Below are 24,104 nucleotides of genomic sequence, written 5' to 3'. Positions count from 1 at the left end.
GGCCTGTAATTTTCATCATAGGTACACGTCAACTATGACAGACAAGATGAGAATTCTTTTTCCAGAAAATCGCATTGTAGGATTTTTAATGAATTTATTTGCAAATTATGGTGGAAAATAAGTATTTGGTCAATAACAAAAAAGGTTCTCAATACTTTGTTATATACCCTTTGTTGGCAATGACACAGGTCAAACGTTTTCTGTAAGTCTTCACAAGGTTTTCACACACTGTTGCTGGTATTTTGGCCCATTCCTCCATGCAGATCTCCTCTAGAGCAGTGATGTTTTGGGGCTGTCGCTGGGCAACACAGACTTTCAACTCCCTCCAAAGATTTTCTATGGGGTTGAGATCTGGAGACTGGCTAGGCCACTCCAGGACCTTGAAATGCTTCTTACGAAGCCACTCCTTCGTTGCCCGGGCGGTGTGTTTGGGATCATTGTCATGCTGAAAGACCGAGCCACGTTTCATCTTCAATGCCCTTGCTGATGGAAGGAGGTTTTCACTCATAATCTCACGATACATGGCCCCATTCATTCTTTCCTTTACACGGATCAGTCGTCCTGGTCCCTTTGCAGAAAAACAGCCCCAAAGCATGATGTTTCCACCCCCATGCTTCACAGTAGGTATGGTGTTCTTTGGATGCAACTCAGCATTCTTTGTCCTCCAAACACGACGAGTTGAGTTTTTACCAAAAAGTTCTATTTTGGTTTCATCTGACCATATGACATTCTCCCAATCCTCTTCTGGATCATCCAAATGCACTCTAGCAAACTTCAGACGGGCCTGGACATGTACTGGCTTAAGCAGGGGGACACGTCTGGCACTGCAGGATTTGAATCCCTGGCGGCATAGTGTGTTACTGATGGTAGGCTTTGTTACTTTGGTCCCAGCTCTCTGCAGGTCATTCACAAGGTCCCCCCGTGTGGTTCTGGGATTTTTGCTCACCGTTCTTGTGATCATTTTGACCCCACGGGGTGAGATCTTGCGTGGAGCCCCAGATCGAGGGAGATTATCAGTGGTCTTGTATGTCTTCCATTTCCTAATAATTGCTCCCACAGTTGATTTCTTCAAACCAAGCTGCTTACCTATTGCAGATTCAGTCTTCCCAGCCTGGTGCAGGTCAACAATTTTGTTTCTGGTGTCCTTTGACAGCTCTTTGGTCTTGGCCATAGTGGAGTTTGGAGAGGTTGTGGACAGGTGTCTTTTATACTGATAACAAGTTCAAACAGGTGCCATTAATACAGGTAACGAGTGGAGGACAGAGGAGCCTCTTAAATAAGAAGTTACAGGTCTGTGAGAGCCAGAAATCTTGCTTGTTTGTAGGTGACCAAATAGTTATGTTCCACCATAATTTGCAAATAAATTCATTAAAAATCCTACAATGTGATTTTCTGGAAAAAAAAATCTCAATTTGTCTGTCATAGTTGACGTGTACCTATGTTGAAAATTACAGGCCTCTCTCATCTTTTTAAGTGGGATAACTTGCACAACTGGTGGCTGACTAAATACTTTTTTCCCCCACTGTATATATATATATATATATATATATATATATATATATATATATATATATATATATTTTTGCTCCTGAACTTCTTCTACTCTCAACCTCTCCGATTATTTTCATGATGTCCATCTGGTTTGCTTCTATATGCCATATCTTTCTAACTGTGCTCTTTCCCAAAAGCTCCCAACATACAACCTATATACTTATTATGGACACAGTATGCTTACATTATTAGCTATCTTTGTTATTATTTGTTGTTATTTGTTATTAGTCCCATCCTTCAACTCTATTCATTACCTCCCATCTATCTCTTAACACCATCCATATAGGATTTCTATTTGCCATATATATTTCAACCGTACTGTGATGTTTTACAAAAGTTCTGAACCTTTCTATTCTCATTGCTTCTACAGATTGTGAATTAAAAATAAACATTTTTACTAAAAGTATTATTATATTATTGATCGATTGACTATGACTTTTCAGATCACCCAGTAATGCTATCTGCAAGGTTAGCTCCAGGTAAATATTGCAATCATTTAGCCATTCCTGGACCTGTGTCCAAAAACAAGCTACAAATGGACAGAACCAAAACAAATGATCTAATGATTCTGTCTCTTCACAGCAAAATCTGCAGAGCTGAGACGATTGTACCCCCAATATAAATAACATTCTATTGGTAGCAAGAATTTTATATAATAATTTAAATTGAAAGATTCTAATTTTTGAATCCGGTGTCGTTTTGTGTGTCAGTTCATAAACACTATGCCATGGGATCGGTACATCAAAGATCTCTTCACAACTATTTTGCAATCTATATGGGACGGCTGTCAATCCTTTGGTCCTTAAGTGAAACTGATATACTTTTTTATTTATCACAGTTTTCCTTAACCAATTATATTATTTAATGCAAGTCCGACAGACAAGTTCCTAACTTTCTCCCCCTTCCACTTTCCTCTTCCACTTTTGCGGTAAGGCTGCAATTATTTGGTTGTAATTTTGGGTAGAGCAGACATTTCCATATGTTTTGGTTAGCTGCATGTGCGACATAACTCCACCAGTCCTACCGACACTCTTACATATCTGTCTAGGTTGGAATGGTTGCTGTTAAAATACAATAAATCATTTAAATTCTGAACTGGAATAAACTGATTGATCACATCACACAGATGAATAACAGAACAGACACACAGGCTGTCTGATAGTGCAACCCTAAGTAACAGTACAGATGAAAAATGATCAGGCCTACTGTACATCTTACTGTAGAAATTATTGTTGAAAGAAAGTCTAGGTTGGAACTGTTGCTCACATCTACTACTATGAGAGTTAGTACTCCCTTATTTCTACTTATCATCACCTGTTATAAAATGACAACAATGCCTTGCTAGCTGACTTACTTTTCCACTGTCGAACCACTGTTTCCTGAAGCATTCTGCTCTGTTCTGAAAGAACTCCCTGGGTTTACCATCATGCTGTGCATGTTTGGTCAGGACGTGTCGTTTTATTAATTAGTTCGTTTTGAGAGACTCATTACTAAGCACTTCCCCGCACAAATCACATTGTGGGCGCTCCTCGTTATTTCTCGAAGTTTGTATGAAAGAGAGAGAAACTCATCGCTGTATTTGCGTTTCATGACAATTGAGCTCAGTCAGAACTTGTGGCTAGCATGAGTCCATTTGATGACAGCGGTGAGTGATGGCGAGTGGGAATGACAAGTCAGTGGCTGACAGCGCATCATCTGTTGCTGAACGACAGCGCTGCATCGTGTGTGTCGCGGAGTGATCTTCAACAAAACTGCAGAAAAAATATCCGCTAAACCGCGAAGCACACGGGCATCTCCCTCTCCCACTAGCGCAGCTGCCAAACTGAGCAGAGACCGCTGCTAAGCAGAGAGCACATCGAACATAGACCGCAGATGCACTTGGCCAAATCAATTATACATTTACTCTGACACCCATCAAGATGCTCCTCCAACTATAATACAACAGATTGACAGTTATGTATTCCTCCTCCTGCGCCTCTGCTTTTTCTGCAAGTGCCCAACTGCATCATGGTCCATAATCATTCTCTCAGCAATGTATGCGTGTTACCATGTCCCTGACCCCTCAACAGTACATCAGTATGCACACAACTGACCATTTCACCTTGCCGACCGCCAAACATTGGCAAAAGAATGAGCATTGATTAAAATATTATGAATCCCATAAACTATTGACACTTCCTGACAGTTAAAATACACTACGTGAATGTAATACAGAATACATAATCTCTATTATTAATTGTTTTCTGTCAATATGACATTTAGGGGTAAGCTATTACAAACAGGAAATAGAAGAGTAAGCCATGCATGATTGGTTGCTATGGTGAGGAATTGGCTGCTCAGGGTTGTCAAAGCAGATGTTTTATTAGAGCTGAAGAAGTCATGTTCAATAATAATAATTATAGGGAATATGAATCCCATGGTGACTGGCTTGACTGCAGTGTATTCTCCCATAGTGAATTGGTGGATGTCATGAACCTATTAATAATGATCATAAGGGAGATGGAGGGTTGGATACTGTGTCGGTCTGTGTGATATGAATACAATGGTCAGAGGAGAGGTAGTCAGTCAGGAGATCCAGGGGATGAAGGCCTGTAGAAGACGGATACGACTCTCTGGGCTAATGTCGTGTTTACATGCAATACTGCATGAAATTGTGCTCTCAAAGTATTACATGAAACAATAAGTGAAAAATGAGCTTAGGGTTAATAACAAACGTTACTTTCAAATGGGAAGGATGTGCTCAGCTCGTTAGCAAACTGCAAACAAAGCATGCTTCTCTTCAGCTTGTCTCAATCACATTGCTAATAAGAGAGAGTGGAATAGAATAATGTACACATTTCCCTTTGAACAGATTCTGATCTTGATGACAAACACTGTCATGCACAGCACCATTCAGAATGTGGGAGTAGCTTTGGCAACACTTGAAAGGCTTGAGGTTACACTCAGCATTCTGTACATTGAGAACTTGTGCAGTCTGTTGTCCAATACTAATGCAATTCTCCATCAACATTGGGTACTTGTTGTCCTGGACTTGTTGTTATGTGTGACCTTATGTTAAACAGATTAATATAGTCATGGTGACTGAAGAAAACAATCTTCAAAACAGATTCATGTATGGTTATGCTTGTATGGAGCCTTAGAAAATCATCTTCCAATCTCCTAGGTCACCCTTTGTCCCTAGCCTCGCTGCACTTGCTGCCTAAAACGGATAATTTTCTGACCCATGATTAAAATACATTGTTGTCATATTACACTGCTCGATTTTGGAAAGAATGAAGTCGACATTTCATAGACGTGTTCAGGCATTCTAAGAACATTCAACCATTCTGAGAATTCACATTCAACTTTTTCCTAAATGCCTGTAATGTATGACCCCTTTCACAAATAAATATATATTCCTTTGGATTTATCGTCTTCTTGGGCAGCTTTTGCTCCTGCCCTGCTCTGCCTTGACCTGACATGGTTACTGTAAATAGGCCGTGTACTGTCTCTGATAGACTCTGCCTACCAGAGCAGGGTGAGCTCATCTTTCTACCGGCTGGTTCCTCTCAAAGTTCCCTTCTTGAGATTAGGCTTTTCTTAATCTTACCCTGACCCTGACCCTAACCCTGACCTATAAGCTTGCCATTATGGTGGTTTTAGAAGAGGAATGTTAACATTTTGTAAGAGGTTGGTCTATGACATTATTACCTGTGATTGCTTTATACCCAGGTATTTTACAAATAACCTTCACATACTGTATTATATAGAGATATGTCATTTTATCTCATAATTATGATTATGCTGGAGCTGAGACCGCTAGTTGAGTATGAATTGTTTATTTCTATTTCAGTGATGCTTGAGGCAGCTAGGTGCTACAGTACATGTGAAGCTCAGGTGATGACAATAAAAGGGGTGTTTCTTGGAACCACTTGGAGTCAACAATTAACACTTAAACTGCTGTGCCTCGCTAACCTCCCTTACTACACCAATGAGCATCCATTTTGACTGCAACATTCTAACAGTCTAATAAATACATTTACTATATGCTATCTGAAAAATAATCCTTTGTGTTTATGAAGGTCTTGGGTAACATTAGAATATAAAAAAAAACACATTAAAAAAAAACACAATAGCATGTTCATTATGTTACTGTAGGTGATCTGATGACCTGTGTTCATGTGTGTAGTGCAAAGTAACTTGGAAAAAGTGACATTTCTTGGAAAAAGTGATATTTTCAAATAGAGCTCATATCTTAGAGTTATTTGGAATTCAAGACATGGGTGACTAGTTAACGTTAGCTTGGCTCTCTCTGTGTGTTTCATACCGTGGGAGGAGGGGTTGGTTTGTTGACAGAGAGCAATGGCTAGCTAATATGCTAACTATTCTAGCTAGCTAACTAACTGGCTGAATAAGTTGACGACGTACTCACTCAAACTGTCAAAACTAACCCCAAAACTTTACACAACGTTAGACATGGACACGAATGATCTGTTTAGCGTGTTAACACACTATTGGTAGTTTGTTGTAACCAAGTATAGGTGCTAAACCGTGTGTTATTGGAAGCTAGCATGCTAGTTAGCTATGGTACCCTGGGCGGTTTTCACTGAAGAATACTGTACCAAGTTAGCTAGCTGAATAAACTAAGTTAGAGTCTATTCCTAGAAAACATTGAACCGCTGTAGTTTACAACAATTATAATTTCTAAAGTGGAAGTTGGGAGAGTTATATTTGGGTGTTTCAGTGAAACGTAAGTGAGGGAGGCCCCGCTCTCTCGCTTTCCCAGATGTTTAGTTCATTTCATCCCGATCTCCTTTGCATTATTGTAGTCTTTTCTGTAGCCTGTCAACTATGTGTCTGTCTATCCCTGTTCTCTCCTCTCTGCACAGACCATACAAACGCTTCACACCGCGTGGCTGCTGCCACTCTAATCTGGTGGTCCCTGTGCGGACGACCCACGTGGAGTTCCAGGTCTCCGGCAGCATCTGGAACTGCCGTTCTGCGGCCAACAAGGCAGAGTTAATCTCAGCCTATGCTACCCTCCAGTCCCTCGACTTCTTGGTGCTGACGGAAACATGGATTACCACAGAAAACACTGCTATTGCTCTTTCCTCGTCTGATCATGTGTTCTCGCATACCCCGAGAGCATCTGGTCAGCGCGGTGATGGCACAGGAATCCTCATCTCTCCCAAGTGGACATTCTCTCTTTTCCCCCTGACCCATCTGTCTATCTCCTCATTTGAATTCCATGCTGTCACAGTCACTAGCCCATTCAAGCTTAACATCCTTATAATTTATCGCCCTCCAGGTTCCCTTGGAGAGTTCATCAATGAGCTTGACGCCTTGATAAGTTCCTTTCCTGGGGATGGCTCACCCCTCACAGTTCTGGGTGACTTTAACCTCCCTACGTCTGCCTTTGACTCATTTCTCTCTGCCTCCTTCTTTCCACTCCTTTCCTCTTTTGACCTCACCCTCTCACCGTCCCCCCCTACTCACAAGGCAGGCAATACGCTTGACCTCATCTTTACTAGATGCTGTTCTTCTACTAATCTCACTGCAACTCCCCTCCAAGTCTCCGACCACTACTTTGTATCCTTTTCTTTCTCGCTCTCCTCCAACACTACTCACTCTGCCCCTACTCAGATGGTAATGTGCCGTCGCAACCTTCGCTCTCTCCCTCTACTCTCTCCTCTTCCATCCTAACATCTCTTCCCTCTGCTAAATCCTTCTCCCTCCGATCTCCTGATTCTGCCTCCTCAACCCTCCTCTCCTCCCTTTCTGCATCTTTTGACTCTCTATGTCCCCTATCCTCCCGGCCGGCTCGGTCCTCCCCTCCTGCTCCATGGCTTGATGACTCATTGCGAGCTCACAGAACAGGGCTCCGGGCAGCCGAGCGGAATTGGAGGAAAACTAGACTCCCTGCGGACCTGTCATCTTTTCACTCCCTCCTCTCTACATTTTCTTCCTCTGTTTCTGCTGCTAAAGCCACTTTCTACCACTCTAAATTTCAAGCCTCACCCTAGGAAGCTCTTTGCCACCTTCTCCTCCCTGCTGAATCCTCCTCCTCCTCCCCCTCCCTCCTCCCTCTCTGTGGATGACTTCATCAACCATTTTGAAAAGAAGGTTGACGACATCCGATCCTCATTTATTAAGTCAAATGACACCGCTGGTCCTGCTCACACTGCCCTACCCTATGCTTTGACTTCTTTCTCCCCTCTCTCTCCAGATGAAATCTTGTGACATGTGATGGCCGGCCGCCCCACAACCTGCCCGCTTGACCCTATCCCCTCCTCTCTTCTCCAGACCATTTCCGGAGACCTTCTCCCTTACCTCACCTCGCTCATCAACTCATCCTTGACCGCTGGCTATGTCCCTTCCGTCTTCAAGAGAGCGAGAGTTGCACCCCTCCTCAAAAAATCTACACTCGATCCCTCCGATGTCAACAACTACAGACCAGTATCACTTCTTTCTTTTCTCTCCAAAACTCTTGAGTCTCTAGCCAACTCTCCTGCTATCTCTCTCAGAATGACCTTCTTGATCCAAACCAGTCAGGTTTCAAGACTGGTCATTCAACCGAGACTGCTCTTCTCTGTGTCACGGAGGCTCTCCGCACTGCTAAAGCTAACTCTCTCTCCTCTGCTCTTATCCTTCCAGACCTATCTGCTGCCTTTGATACTGTGAACCATCAGATCCTCCTCTCCACCCTCTCCGAGTTGGGCATCTCCGGCGTTGCTCACTCTTGGATTGCGTTCTACCTGACAGGTCGCTCCTACCAGGTGGTGTGGCGAGAATCTGTCTCCGCACCACGTGCTCTCACCACTGGTGTCCCCCAGGGCTCAGTTCTAGGCCCTCTCCTATTCTCTCTATACACCAAGTCACTTGGCTCTGTCATATCCTCACATGGTCTCTCCTATCATTGCTACGCAGACGACACACAATCAATTTTCTCCTTTCCCCCTTCTGATAACCAGGTGGTGAATCGCATCTCTGCATGTCTGGCAGACATATCAGTGTGGATGTCGGATCACCACCTCAAGCTGAACCACGGCAAGACGGAGCTGCTCTTCCTCCCGGGGAAGGACTGCCCGCTCCATGATCTCGCCATCACGGTTGACAACTCCATTGTGTCCTCCTCCCAGAGTGCAAAGAACCTTGGCGTGACCCTGGACAACACCCTGTCGTTCTCCGACAACATCAAAGCGGTGACCCGATCCTGTAGGTTCATGCTCTACAACATTCGCAGAGTACGACCCTACCTTACACAGAATGCGGCACAGGTCTTAATCCAGGCACTTGTCATCACCCTTCTGGATTACTGCAACTCGCTGTTGGCTGGGCTCCCTGCCTGTGCCATTAAACCCCTACAATTTATCCAGAACGCAGCAGCCCGTCTGGTGTTCAACCTTCCCAAGTTCTCTCATGTCACCCCGCTCCTCTGCATACCCCACTGGCTTCCAGTTGAAGCTCGCATCTACTACAAAACCATGGTGCTTGCCTACGGAGCTGTGAGGGGAACGGCACCTCATTACCTTCAGGCTCTGATCAGACCCTACACCCAAACGAGGGCACTACGTTCATCCACCTCTGGCCTGCTAGCCCCCCTACCTCTACGGAAGCACAGTTCCCGCTCAGCCCAGTCAAAACTATTCGCTGCTCTGGCACCCCAATGGTGGAACAAGCTCCCCCACGACACCAGGACAGCGGAGTCACTGACCACCTTCCGGAGACACTTGAAACCCTACCTCTTTAAGGAATACCTGGAATAGTAAAAAAGCAATCCTTCTACCCCGTCAAAAAGCACCTCCATTTGAAGAGGTCAGTAGTTTAATTGCATTCATAGCTGCGTCTCCACCTTAGCTGTTTTTGCTCGTGGTATCATTTGATGATGCCATAAAACCATGATGTAGTCACACACATAGCATGTGTGTGTGTGTGTTTGTGTGTTAGTGTATGTTTTGTTTGCTCTGCATTTACGTATGTACCACCTAAAGGGGAAAAGGATGTTATTTGTCAGTGAAGCTGAGCATGAGATCACTGCAATGTTTTCCTGTGTTTCAGTCCATACAAATCAATAAAAGCAGGATTAAACACATGATTGAAATGTTTTTCAGAAAGTTTTAGTAAGACATTCTTGAGGACAGCTAGCACTTCTGTAGTCTCTAGAGTGTGATGTTATTTTTGCTTCATTATTTTATGTTGAATGGGAATAATCAATAAGGTTTGACAGTTTGAGATCACCATGTATAATCAGCGTAGCGACTGACTGAACACAACTGCATTCAAACATATGGTTCCAAGTTAAGTGGGATCTAGGATGTATCGTATCTGAAGATTATGCCTTTGTTAAATGTTTTTCATGACGAAATGGAATGTTGGTTGTTCAGGCCAAAGGGGGGATGTTTTATGATGTTATTTGAAATGTGCCGCTTGGAGGGTGACGCCCGAGGGGAGACTGGTGATTGGCCAGAAGAAGGGAGTAGCCCCTCCCTTTGCATTGTTTATAAATAGGGGGTAAACGATTAGACGGCAGAACGACCATAGCAATCTGGGGAGTCGTTCTCCAGGCAACGCGTGTCTGTAATTTATGCTGTAACCTCGTGGTATGAATAAAAACTTCTGACACGATGCAGCATAACGGACTTTTTGTTGACAGCGATAATGGCCACCATTCATCATATACGACATAATGGCGCCCAACGTGGGGCCTGGGTTTGCGTCTCCTCCTTGTTTCAGTCAACCGCCGGCCTAACTCTCTCTGAGGGAAAAGGGTGAGTGTTCTTACCGCTTCGGAGGTTGTTAGATTGGATATGACTTGTGTACATTGAGGAGATGTTCCATTATGACCTGGCCTCAGGTGGCGTTATGGCTGTTAACTGGGAGTCTGAACGAAAATATTTTAAATTTGGTTGATGTGTAAACGCTGTTTACAACAATGGATTGTACAAATGGATTGGTAGAGAATAATGTTGGGGAGATATCTGCATAATTAGGGCACCGGGGAATCTGGAAAAGCCCTCGAATCGAGGCGATTCATAGGAATGGGCCATAAAATCCTTGCAACGCGTTATGTGGTGTATGGTTAATTCAGGGAATTATTAAGCTGGACGGATTATATGTATGTTATATACTCATCGTATGGTTGACGAACTATAATGCTTGGGGTAACCTCTCTATGATTATCCAGAACTTACGGCAACACAAAGTTAGAAGGAGATATTATTGATAATCATGGAAAATGATTGGGCCGCGGTGCGGGGTGTTCATTGGTATAGCTAGTAGGCCACAGTTGGCTAGAGGCTGAAGCTAAGGCTTGATTGTTTCAGGCCACGTGGTACATCGTTGTTCAGGCTAATCTTTGTAAGGCTAGAGTGTGAATCATGCTATGGTGTACCTTAGGCTAAGCTAAAGGCTAATGCTACAGGTTAATTGTGTTGTGTGCTACATGCTAACGGATATCCTTAGAGATTCCATTGCGATGGGTTAAAGTCTCTTAAACTTGTCACTGTCTGTAAGTCAGGTTGTATGTTTTGTGAGCGCTGTTAAATGTTGTTTGACTATAAGGGGGAAATGGGAAGTTACAGCTGGCTGTTATTCTTTCTGTTTGGGGAGAGAGAAGAGAGAATCTTTCTTCCACGGTGAAAAGTATTTTTGAATGGTTATGCGCATGCGTTTAATTTTGCGACACTACACTATAGAAAGGGGAGTTTATGACACGAGATTAGGACACGCTTTGGTTTACGGCACTAAATCTACGACATGCGGTCGACGAAACAAAATGGTGGCGTTAGTAAATGTATGAAGATGCGTTTAATTTTAAAATGATATTTGCGCATGCGTGGGATTCTGCAAAACAACACATGGGGGCTGCAGGGAGACGGAGAAACACACAGACAGAGAGATTTTAGCACGAGTATTCTAGTTTAAAGATTGGTTAAAGAGGAAACTTGTTTTGTAGCCTATTGAATTTATAAATTAGATATATGGTAGCGGATTATAATACATTTAATTAAATAATTAAATAACGGATTAAAATAAAATAAAAAGGTTTTTGGGCGATCTATAATTAGTCCTGAGTTAAAGTCTTACAGTGAATCATGTAGAACAAACGAATATTGAATGGTTGGAAATACTCAGTGACTGCATTAACGACTAAAATGTTATGTTGTGTCTTTGTTCTTCTGTCATATGAGAGGAACGCTAAGTGAGAGGAGCGAGGAGATACAGGAAGTGATCACGTCACGTGGCAGAGGATCAAGTCAAAAAAAAAGGTTTTGGTACTGATTATGGTTACAAAATCTTTCCCTAACAGGATATGTGATGTTATGACGATTTTACAAGGGGCTTGGCAAATTCTATTTCAATAAAAGTTACATTTTGGAAGCTATGTGCATCACTGGGCTGGATTGCAGTTCGATTGGAAATCAGGTACTGACATTATCCTTTAAATTTATGATAATTAGGGGTTATAGAGCAAGGGGTTAAAGGCTTTGTTTAGGGGTATTTTAGTCTGAAGATGACTAACTTGCATTTACTGGCAGTTGATGGGCTGTGGTAATATACTCAACACTAATGGATAAGGTGGTGACATAGGATATAGGAATAAAAATTGGTTTTAATTATTCATGATTTTTAATTGACTTATTTGGATTTATTTGGAGTTGTTAGATTATATTAAGAATTACAGGGGGAAGCCTATATAACTTAAATAGTCTAAAATAGGATAGTTCACAATAAAGGAATATAAAGGGCTTGATATAGGGGAAAATTTATTGAAATAGTCCTTTTTTAATCAAAGTAATCAAAGTAGGGTTAGAGTAGTGTTAGGAGAGACTAATGGCAGAAGTTAGTACACCTTTCTCAAATATGGATTCAGCAGAAAGACATCATCCAGCAGGGTGATTATGGCATCAGAGATGAAGACGAATACGAGCAGAAACAACGATGAAGATGAATCCAGAAGACGGAAGAAAACCGAGATGTTTGGGAACTTAAGGAGAAGAGGATGATGATGATGAGAGGTCATGCATGGGAGATGACTCTGTGATCAGAAGGAAGTGGCAAGAGAGGAAAGAAGGATACTGGAGACTTGATCTCTGATGAAAGTTGAACGAAGAAGGAGACAAGATATTCGAGTTCTGATGAAGAAAAGTAAGAAGATGATGGAAGATGATATTTCAAGGACAGAACTTAGAAGATAACCTTTTGAAGAATACTGATAGGTCCACAACGAGAAGAACCGGACGAAGAAAACTCTATCAAATACAACTTATAACTGGTGGTGGAGAAGAAGAAAAGAAGTGTTGGTTATGAAGAATCAGAGTGAATCAAATCAACAATCACTGTTACAGCTTTAACTGAACAATATCAAAGGCAATTGTACCAACCAAGGGGGGACCAGATGTTCCATATCGACTGTCAGTTTCTGGACAGACACAGAATTGGAGAAGAAGAAACAGAGGAAGATCAACGAGCAAGTGAAGATCACCGGTGCTTCAGGTGAACACTAAATATTCTAGAGTGCCGAGAATATCCGGAAGGGGTGCACTGCTGAGAGCATCGATTAGAGAAGAAGAGGAAATAGTTAACAATTGAAGTAAAAACAACCGACCATTAGAAGTGATAGTGAATAGGGGAAAACTTATCTGGGTTCAGTCTAAAGAGGTTAAACATATCACTCTGTAAAATAAACTAATTAGGTTAGGATAGGGATTTGAGGTAGTAAAACAGTTTAAATACTCTTAGGGAATCAATTGAGCTCTGCTATAGAAGTCAAATAGGAATTAAAAGAGACAATATAACAATGACATTGTGGGAAGAGATGCATGGTGTAAATTGAAGTATTCAATCAGAGGTACACTAGACGACTGACTGTCTGGTAGCATATTTTAAAAAGTAGGGTTTTTGGGGAGTCATTTGCTTAAAAGATAAATATCATAGGAAGGATGATAATGTATTAGATTGCCTGTTAGACAATCTGTCTGGGAAAAGTTAATAGGGGTGACTGTTATTTTGGGTTACATTCTTACACTAAGAGATTTGAGGTTAGGCTAAAAGGTGTTTAGTCGGTTTTGCCAAGTCTGTGTGTAATGAGTCAGAAGCAGGTGGGGAACTTTCCCAATCACATATTCTAAAAATTTGGTGGTAAGAGATTTTGTCAATAAGTCAGGGGAAAAGGTTTTAAATGTTATGAGAGAAAAGATTAGATTAAAATAGGTTAGGAGAACTAGGGGTGAAGGAACTTTGAGACAGTAAGCTAAGTTTTAAAGTTAGTAGTGAGAGAGAACAGTAATGAATGACACTGTCCAGTAGGGAGATCAAGGTCATTATAGGTGTATTTTGTTATAATCAGGAGGTTTAAAGTTTAGAGGTAGAACTGAAAAGGGGAAAAAGTGACACTAGTGGGGATGGATGGAAGTACAAGGAAGGAGTTCAAAGTCTTATGGGAAAACTAGGAGTAAATAAGGACATTAACACTTCAGTCTATTAGAACAACAGGGAGAAGCAATTTAACTCTTTCAACATTGATAGGTATTAAAGTCATAAACATATTGCATTTGATTATAAGGGAACCAATACAGCACCAATTTTAGGGGGAAAAATACTTATTAGGGTTTAAGATGGGGACGTTTCTCTCATGTGGAGAGATAATTATGGAGAATAAGTATTGTTATCAGGACCAGGAGTAAAAGGAGGTATAGTTTAGAAGAGGGTTAGGAGGGACTGTTCACTGATGTTGCGTAATGTTACAGAGAAAGGTCAGGGAGAATATATGTGTACTTATCTAGTGCAAGCATTAGAAGTTGTTCTGGTTAAGAATTATTGGTTAAAGGGCTATGTAATTTGTAAGGTGATGCTTATAACGGAAGATTTGAAGTCTGTAAAACTTTCCACAGTCACAGAGGGAGTTAAGGATAAGTTTATTACAGTAGTCACTCCAACAGGGAATAATCGAATAGGATGTTGGTAGCTTTGCACTAGAAGTAATTAGGGTTGATACAGCAGCTAAATCAACTACTTTAAGGGTAACTTTGGAAGGGATTAATGATACTATGGCAATAGCAAATATAGGAGTATGATACTGACAACAATTGTTCTGAAATTAAAGAGGTAGCAAGAGGGACTCAGGAGGTTATGGTACGAATGGGGTTAAAATAGAGCAGATAGAAACAATATAGATTAATCTGAAATGGAGAATAGAGATTCGTCATGGAAGCTACAGTATGGGGTCTTTTGATTTTGATGACAGAGGGGGGGGGCATCTGATCAGTGCTGCTCGTTCCTCTGTTGTGGAAATTAGAGATAGATTAACTCATTCTGTGGGGTCAGTGGGGAATCTTGAGGGTCCATGTCTGTTGGGAATTCCATCCCGAACCTGTTAGACGGTTGCGCAGCCTCTGTCAGGTGTGGATCAGTTTTGAGCTTTGTCATAGCTGTGGAATTGGCAACAGTCATTGACAGATGAAATAATGTTGTTGTCAAAACAGTAGGGTTTAAGTGTTCTTGGGTGAAAAGATTACCCTATGAGCATTGGTTAGAGAGAAAGTAAAATCAGGTAATTGCAAACTCTGAAGTATTCAGGTGAAATATTGAGGGCTAAAAGTTGTGTTTGTTCTAATAAAACATATGAGGTAAGGGGTATGTTTATGGAAAGATCAGATTGGGATGTTAGATGATAACTTTGGATAAGTATGACCTTAAGGGTAGTAATGACAAATAATAGGTTACTTTTTATATATCAGGTAGTAAGAAGAGCAGGACTTTGATGGTTAAAAGATTAGCTTTTGACTGACAATGTGACTATGTGAATTTTAGAGGATAAGGGGAAATTATGATAGAGTATATTCTTACCCTATGGGGATAGGATGTTGTTACAGGTCAACGTTGAAGCTTCCATATGAGGTTTTACCATTATAAGAGGGATAGCATTGGACACAGCTAAATCTAGGGTTGGAAGGGTGACATTGCATTTACATTTTGGTCATTTAGCAGACACATGGCGACATGTCATAGTCTTCAAGCCTATCATTGAAGAATAAGTTTAAGGGAGAAGGGGGGACTTCATTCATGGTATGGTGTAACATTTGGGAAGATAATATTGATAAATATTAGTGTATTACTGTGAGTCCAGATAGTTCAGATAATATCACTGGGGTTATAGATGCCGTGTAAGGGATGCATTTGAAAGGATTTGGTTGCAAGATCAATTAGGCCAGTAGGGGCAGTGATGGGTCAGATTCTAGTTTAAGCTTTGATAACACTGTGTGATGTTTGTACTGACTTTTGAGAAAGTTATGAGATTGAGATAGGTTGGAGAAGTGGTGCCTGGAGACAACACTCAGATGCCGGTGTGGACTGTTCCTGATCTGGATAAAGATGGACAAGTGGAACTGAGGGATAAATATCATTTTGGATTATTTTATGATTTTTCAAATTGTTTTTTCAATATTAGTATAATTTTTAGTATGATTTATGAATCAAAGGGGGGAATGGATAATGTGATTCATGCATCATTTATGTATCATTTTTTTAAATTCTTAGGTGAAATGGAGGTTTAATTTGAAAGGGGTTGTTTTGCAAAGGATACTGTTTGGTCGTTTATTTTCTTGTCATTCCAGAAGCATGTGGGAGAACATGTGGAGATTGGAATACTCAAACAAAGACAATATGACTGGAGGAGATGAAACAAGGAGGGTGTGGCTGATTCCATCATCAACAAGTCCATTGGAAGAGGACATTACAGGGAGATGAAGTGTAGTGGACTACATTCCAGTGTCTGCAATGAAATATAGACATGTGTAATGCATAATTGTGTCATATTCTTAGGTATTGATTTTAGTAGAATGATGTTTGATGTTATTGAATGCAGATGAGGATCTTAGATGCTTTTGTTTGTTTCGATGGGGTTAGGGACAGAAGGTTTAAGCAGGGAGAGATTCCCTTTCAGGTCCTATGGGTTGACCAGCCTGAGAGTGGATATTTATGGATAGGATTTTGTTTACATGGGTATTTAATTACATCATAGTTTCAAATGCATTTACATGAGTTATGAGGTTATCTGGAGTACCGACGGTGGTTGCCTGGGGCAGAGGGACGGTGAGAGAATTTTACTGTCTTGATTGATATGGATGGATGGCTGCTGGACAGTTTTTCGCTCTCACACTCCATAGAGATTTATTCATAATTCATAGTAATGTGTTCATACTTCATAAACAGTTGTGCATATGTCATAGTAATGTATTTACACTCCATAGAGATTTCTTCATAGGTCATAGTAATGTATTCACACTTCATAAACATGTATTTCATAGAAAGGTATTTACACTCTAGAGGAGAATGTTTTTGGGTTTAAGGTTAAGAATATTCAATGAGATAAATGGTTAATAGTCATAATCTTATTCTGTTTGTTTTCGAGACGTTTATTTCGTCTCGAAAGGGGGGAATATCGTATCTGAAGATTATGCCTTTGTTAAATGTTTTTCATGACGAAATGGAATGTTGGTTGTTCAGGCCAAAGGGGGGATGTTTTATGATGTTATTTGAAATGTGCCGCTTGGAGGGTGACGCCCGAGGGGAGACTGGTGATTGGCCAGAAGAAGGGAGTAGCCCCTCCCTTTGCATTGTTTATAAATAGGGGGTAAACGATTAGACGGCAGAACGACCATAGCAATCTGGGGAGTCGTTCTCCAGGCAACGCGTGTCTGTAATTTATGCTGTAACCTCGTGGTATGAATAAAAACTTCTGACACGATGCAGCATAACGGACTTTTTGTTGACAGCGATAATGGCCACCATTCATCATATACGACAGATGCTTCCCAAATGGCACCCTATTCCCTATGAAGTGTAATACTTTCCCATAGGACTCTGGTCAAAGGTAATGCACTTCATAGGGAATAGCTTACCATTTGGGATGCAGACCTAATGCGGTGTCCTCTGATTTCTCGCAGTTTGTTTTGTTTTATGTTCTTAATCTCACTGGCAAAATAGCAGACTGATTTCTTGCTTGTGCTCCTACCCTGGGGTTCCTTGCGTGTGTGAAGTATAGAACAATATGTGTTAGAAACTCCTATAAAGCCACAGTGAATGAAAACTGGCATCATGTTTTCAGCTCTAATGGTGTATTCTTTTTTTCTGTTGAAAATATTATGTAATATACAGTAATATGAACTGAGTACCTACATCTACTTCCTCAGCATTGTGTGCTGGGCTGACAGCATGATCTTCAATTGCGCTGTCATCAGCGTTTGTGATTAAACACAGCTGAAGTCAGAAAACGATCAACAACTTAATTAGGAACAGAGAGAAACTCTCCAAGGGGTGTCTTGTCTCTCAATACTGTATATCAAAAATGTCCAAATTATTGGCACCCTTGATAAAGATGAGCAAAAAAGAATATATAAAATAAATAATACAAATACTGAGCTATATTGTATTATCCTCAAAACTTTGACAATTATATTGTTTTATACTAATACAATTTCTCAGAGAAAGAGATTTAGTTGAATACTGTATGTAATTTTTTTTTCCCTAAAAAAGATAGGGGTCAAAAGGATTGGCACCCCTGTTTTTAATACCTCACCTTGCGAAGAAAAAGGCACTGAGCCTTTTTCTATAATGTTTTATGAGATTGGAGAGCACATTGGGAGCAGTGGGGTACCTCAGTTTCGTGGGCCCTCCTCCCGTAAGGTCTGATAATTTTGTTGGGGGAAAACAGCCAACTTCCAAGAATTCTACACATTTTTCCATGGGGCAAAATGGAAAAAGGTGCAGTTTTATAGCTAACCTCATGTTATTCTACATATTTTGCCATGGGGCAGAGAGAAGAATTTGCAGTTTTATACACATATGGAAGCAAAATAGCCCCATAACATCAAAGATCCAACACCATATTTTACAGTAGGTATGGGGTTATTTTCTGCTAATGCATCCTTATTTTGAGGCCAAACTCACCACTGGTGTGCGTGGCTAAAGAGCTCTATTTCATGTAATCTGACCAAAGCACCGATTCCAATCCAAGTGCCAATGCCATTTAGCAACTCCAGGCGTTTACATTTATTGGCTGACATGAAAATAGAGCTCTTTGGCCACGCACACCAGTGGTGGGTTTGGCCTCGAATTAAGGATGCATAAACAGAAAATAACCCTATACCTGCATTAGCAGAAAAGAACCCCATACCTACTGTAAATATGATATGTTATGGGGCTATTTTGCTTCCACTGGTCCTCCCTTGTTAAGGTCAACAGCATCATGAACTTAACCCAGTACCAGGACATTTTAGCCAAAAACCTGGTTGCCTCTGCCAGGAAACTGAAACTTGGCCACAAGTGGATCTTCAGCAAGACAATAATTGCAAGCACACATCAAAATCCACAAAGAAATGTTAATTGACCACATAATCAACATTTTGCAATGGCCATTTCAGTCTCCAGACTTGAACCCCTTTGAAAACCTGTGGTTTGAATTGAAGAGGGCAGTCCATAAGCGCAGACAACAAAGCTAGCACGTTTCTTAGAGCTGGTGAGAGCATTCTGAGAACTATATGTTTCTTAGAGCTTGGTGAGAGCATTCTGAGAACTATATGTTTCTTAGAGCTGGTGAGAGCATTCTGAGAACTATATGTTTCTTAGAGCTGGTGAGAGCATTCTGAGAACTATATATTTCTTAGAGCTGGTGAGAGCATTTTGAGAACTATATGTTTCTTAGAGCTGGTGAGAGCATTCTGAGAACTATATGTTTCTTAGAGCTGGTGAGAGCATTCTGAGAACTATATGTTTCTTAGAGCTGGTGAGAGCATTCTGAGAACTATATGTTTCTTAGAGCTTGGTGAGAGCATTCTGAGAACTATATGTTTCTTAGAGCTGGTGAGAGCATTCTGAGAACTATATGTTTCTTAGAGCTTGGTGAGAGCATTCTGAGAACTATATGTTTCTTAGAGCTTGGTGAGAGTGTGATTCTTATTGTTATTTTGCATACAACCTTCCTACAACTTTCTGGGAATGGTGTATGATAGTTGCTTGGCTTTGGAACATTCTCAGCATATTTAAGGAACTTGACAAAAAACTTAATTTTCTTGGTATTTCATAACTTTAACAGAACTTTTCGTAAAAGTTTAAACATGTTTACATTTCATTTCAATTTTGGTAATGTTCTAGGAACGTTCTCCTACGTGTTTGACATTGGGAATGTTCTCAAATAGTTCAGAGAATGTTAAGAAACATTGTTCTTCTGTGGGAATTTCAGTACTTCAGCGTAACGTTTCCTACAGGTTTCCTCGTGGTTCTATAAAAGGTAAAGTCAGAAATAAAATGGCATTTCTTTCTGGTTTAATAAACACTAGACTGCATTCGGAAAGTATTCAGACCCCTTGACTTTTTCCACATTTTGTTACGTTACAGCCTTATTATAAAATATATTAAATTGTTTTTTCCCCTCATCAATCTACACACAATACCCCATAACGACAAAGCAAAAACAGGTTTTTAGAAATTTCTGCATATTTATACAAAATAAAAAACGGAAATATATTACATTTACATAAGTAGTTAGACCCTTTACTCAGTACTTTGTTGAAGCACCTTTGGTAGCGATTACAGCCTTGAGTCTTCTTGGGTATGACGCTACAAGCTTGGCACACCTGTATTTGGGTAGTTTCTCCCAGTCTTCTCTGCAGATCCTCTCAAACTCTGTCATTGTTGTCATTATTAAATACATGTATTCTTAGTATTCTCAGGCTTTAGTCAGTGTATCATGAAATGACCTCAATCAGTATACCTCCTGAAATGACCCTATCGACTTTATTTGAACTCCCTCCACTGCCATCTTTGAGTGGGTGTTCAATGCACCCAGAAGTGCTGCAGAGCATCCACCCCCTCATCACCCCCACCCCTCTTTTCCCTCGCCATGCCATCAACCCCCATCCCCTCTCTCCCCTCACTATGCCATCCACCTTCACCTCCTCTCTCCCCTCTCTCGCATCAACATGCCCTCCGACCCCTACCATCCCCTCTCTCCCCTCACTATGCCATCCACCTTCACCTCCTCTCTCCCATCTCTCCCGTCAACATGCCCTCCGACCCCCACCACCCCCTCTCGCCCCTCAATATGGCACATTGGCACGCTTCCCTGGGGCATTTCTGCTTTCTCCCCAAACATGCCTCACTTTCTATCAGTGTCTGTGGATGCTGTAAAGGTTACAACAATACTTGCTAATGGTTCAGACTCACATGATGATGAACTAATGAGACTGATGGTACGTGATAGCCAAAACATCAACATCAATGTCTCGCTTACCATCTGCTGTACTGACATTGATTTTGAAGACATGTTACATATTTATTTTTCGATTTCAATGATCAATCCTTGGAACTATCAATGTGCTTTCAAAGGAGGGAAGGGCAAACAGAGTACAGATAAACTGGAAAAAATTATACAGTTACTGAAATTAGTTACCAAGTGTTTAGTATTTATCTGGCTATTTTCTGCTACTTGATGCACTGTTAAAGGTGGGCAGCTCCAGACACAGAATTTGAATAAGATTCTTTTTTTCTACGATTCCATCCCAGTAAAGCTCACAGACTCACACTGACTGGGTTAGTGTGATCCTGACCTGTTGGGTTCTCTGTTTACATGTTTGCCAAATCAAGTGAAACTACCAGTGGCCATGTAACCTGTAAATTATTCAGTCGCTGCTCAATATGAGATCACAGTGCTACTGAAACACATGTAACTCTGCATAAATTATTATGTTTATTTCATAACCAACTCATTTTTACACAACATAATTAGGTAGGCAAGCCACACTGAGATATTCCTTTCTCACATCATGATCCTCGAGGCAGTTGGTCTATGAAATCACTTTCATAACATTTCATTTCACGCAGAGGGCTTTTGTAAAGCTACAGGATTTGCAGGCTTTGGTTCTAGCCCAGCATTACCCAACACTACACAAAACTGGATTCCACAATTCACTAACCAGGACCAGGGATGGAGACCAGACGACTGCTTAAGATGTTTCAATCCCCTGACCTTTTCCATCCAGCAGCCAGCAGACCGGAAAGAGCAATAGGGTAAACATGTCTGACTGTCACATCACTAAAACTGCTCCCATCCTTTAACACATTATATTAGACGGACAGCAACAATATCCAGTAGTAGATTCGGTACTTGTTATTTGTTTATTGTATTTAACCAGGCTAAGAACACTTAGTTAATAAGAGCACATTTATTTACAATGACGGCCTGGCAAAACTGAAATGGACAGCTGTAAACATTGACACACCACATTTTAAGAGCCTCCCAAAATACCTAATCTGGAACCAAAACAACTGACAACACCAAGCATAGCAACATCGTGGGCATCATTAACAAGGAATGCATGCCTGATTCAATAAATAAATACCAACACGGCAGTGGCACCAGAAAAAATCACCCCATGCTCCCACTCACAGTGATACAATCTGCACGTCATCACAGATAGTCCCTAGTTAACCTTTGCACCCATGTTTAGCCAGACCAAGACCCTCACCGCAACCTGGACCAGTCATACCTAGAGGGAGATCATACTCCACCACGAGGGAGCCCAGAAGAAGACTCTTTAGACAACCTCTTGAAATATGTGGTTTAATAAATAACAATTATATCATAGTATACAGTTGTGTCATGGAGTACGAATTGAGGACTTGGGAAACCAGTGATCGAGTCACAATATGTTTCTAGCTTCAACTGAGCCCGGTGATACAGCACTTATAATTGGTGGAATGTAAATATCAATATTGATTGTTTATTTGACAAGCGAGTGAGAGCTACCTCTGAGCCAGATGGGGAGTTAGGGGCCAGTAGAGTCTACCAAGTATTCCCCTCCCTAAGGATGATCTCATTTACCAAACAGAGCTTTAAAAAATCACTGCTATGTCTAAATAAGGCTAAATGTTTACTGTTTGACATAAAATCATGCTGTTTTTGGACGCAGCAACCGTTTAGTATACACACTCCAATGCCATGACATCGGATTCAAAGGGGATTTTTGTTTCATTTGCAACTTCTCATAAACCTGTTTGATAAGAATCTAACGCAATGGAAAAAAGGGTGAGACATTATTTTGAAATGGGGATGTTGGTATAATAAAGTTGAAACATATGCGGTTTGTTATAGTTAGTGTGTGTGTGCGTTTGTGCGTGTTTCTGTGTGCCTAATTGGTCAATTGATAAATTTCAAGCACATAACTATAGAGAACATACAAAAATGATATGGTAATACAAAATGTAAGCTTACACACTCCCAGGAATGTCGTACATGATGGACCATTAGCTTATACACTAACTTTCAAACATCTAGATGGCCGGGTGGGGTGGGTGTGGAGCCAGAGACAGCAGGGGTTCAAACTGTAGAACCCAGTTCCTACATTTTAATATAAAAATTGATTTTATCAAACAAAACTATGCTACATTTTATCTCTGGGACCCTTAGGATGACAAATCAGAGCAAGATTAGTGAATGTAAGTACATTATTTACCTTCAGAGGTGAATGTATCAAACCAGTTGCCGTGATACGTTTTTTGTTGTTGTGCACTCTCCTCAAATGATAGCATGGTATTTTTTCACTGTAATAGATACTGTAAATTGGACCATGCCGTTAGATTAACAAGAATTTAAGCTTTCTGCCCATATAAGACATGTCTATGTCCTGGAAAGTTTGCTGTTACTTACAACAGTCATGCTAATCACATTAGCGCACGTTAACTCAACCGTCCCGTATACGGGACACCGATCCCGTAGAGGTTAAATCTAATCCTAAACCAATTTAATAAGGTACAGACTACAGTACTTCCTACAGCGTTTCTTACTGTTTCCTGAATGTAACATGAATGGATGGCTGTAATCCATAAGAAAACTGAATTTGACACAAGCCCCTTCAAAGGGTGGTCTGGATTACACATTGAACAGAAGCACTAGGTTGCATCCCAAATGGCACCCTATTCCCTATATAGTACACTACTTTGTCATTAGGGACTCACACCTAAACTTCAGACTACCTACATGGTGCATTGTCAAGCTTGAAACAACATCTACAGTTGAAGACATCATACTGCATATAGCTATAAAGGAGAGACATCCACTTTAAATTATACTTTGAGGTTATTGTCTGAAACGGTCAGTCTAAATTATGGGCTTCCCCTGCAGAAAATCAGATCTCCTAACTCTACTGGAGTGTGAAGAGACACTACTGAGGGCTGCATTGGCTGGATGTAGTATTACTCATGACTGATAGAAAAACACTAATGACTTCCCCTATTATAGAGGCGTGAAATTGTGAAATTGCGAGATACTGGAGCACTCGATACAGTATTAGTAGCATGTAATTGACTAACCTCATCTTAACTTATCAACAAGTCATTGATGCAAGGACTAAAGTGTGAAAACAACCACCAATGAAAACAGCATACAATTAGGATTGTTCTATTTCTATAGAAAACTGGCCATTGACTCTTTAAGTATCCTGTCCTGCGAACAGCTTTGTTGTGAGAACACCATATCATTGTCCTTATCATTATCCTCCAGACAGCAATGATCCCAC

The sequence above is a fragment of the Coregonus lavaretus genome (assembly GCF_964263955.1).
Source record: "Coregonus lavaretus genome assembly, contig: HAP1_SCAFFOLD_1176, whole genome shotgun sequence".
Lineage (NCBI taxonomy): Eukaryota > Metazoa > Chordata > Actinopteri > Salmoniformes > Salmonidae > Coregonus > Coregonus lavaretus.
The sequence above is the reverse complement of the archived record's forward strand: the minus strand, read 5'-3'. Positions refer to the sequence as shown.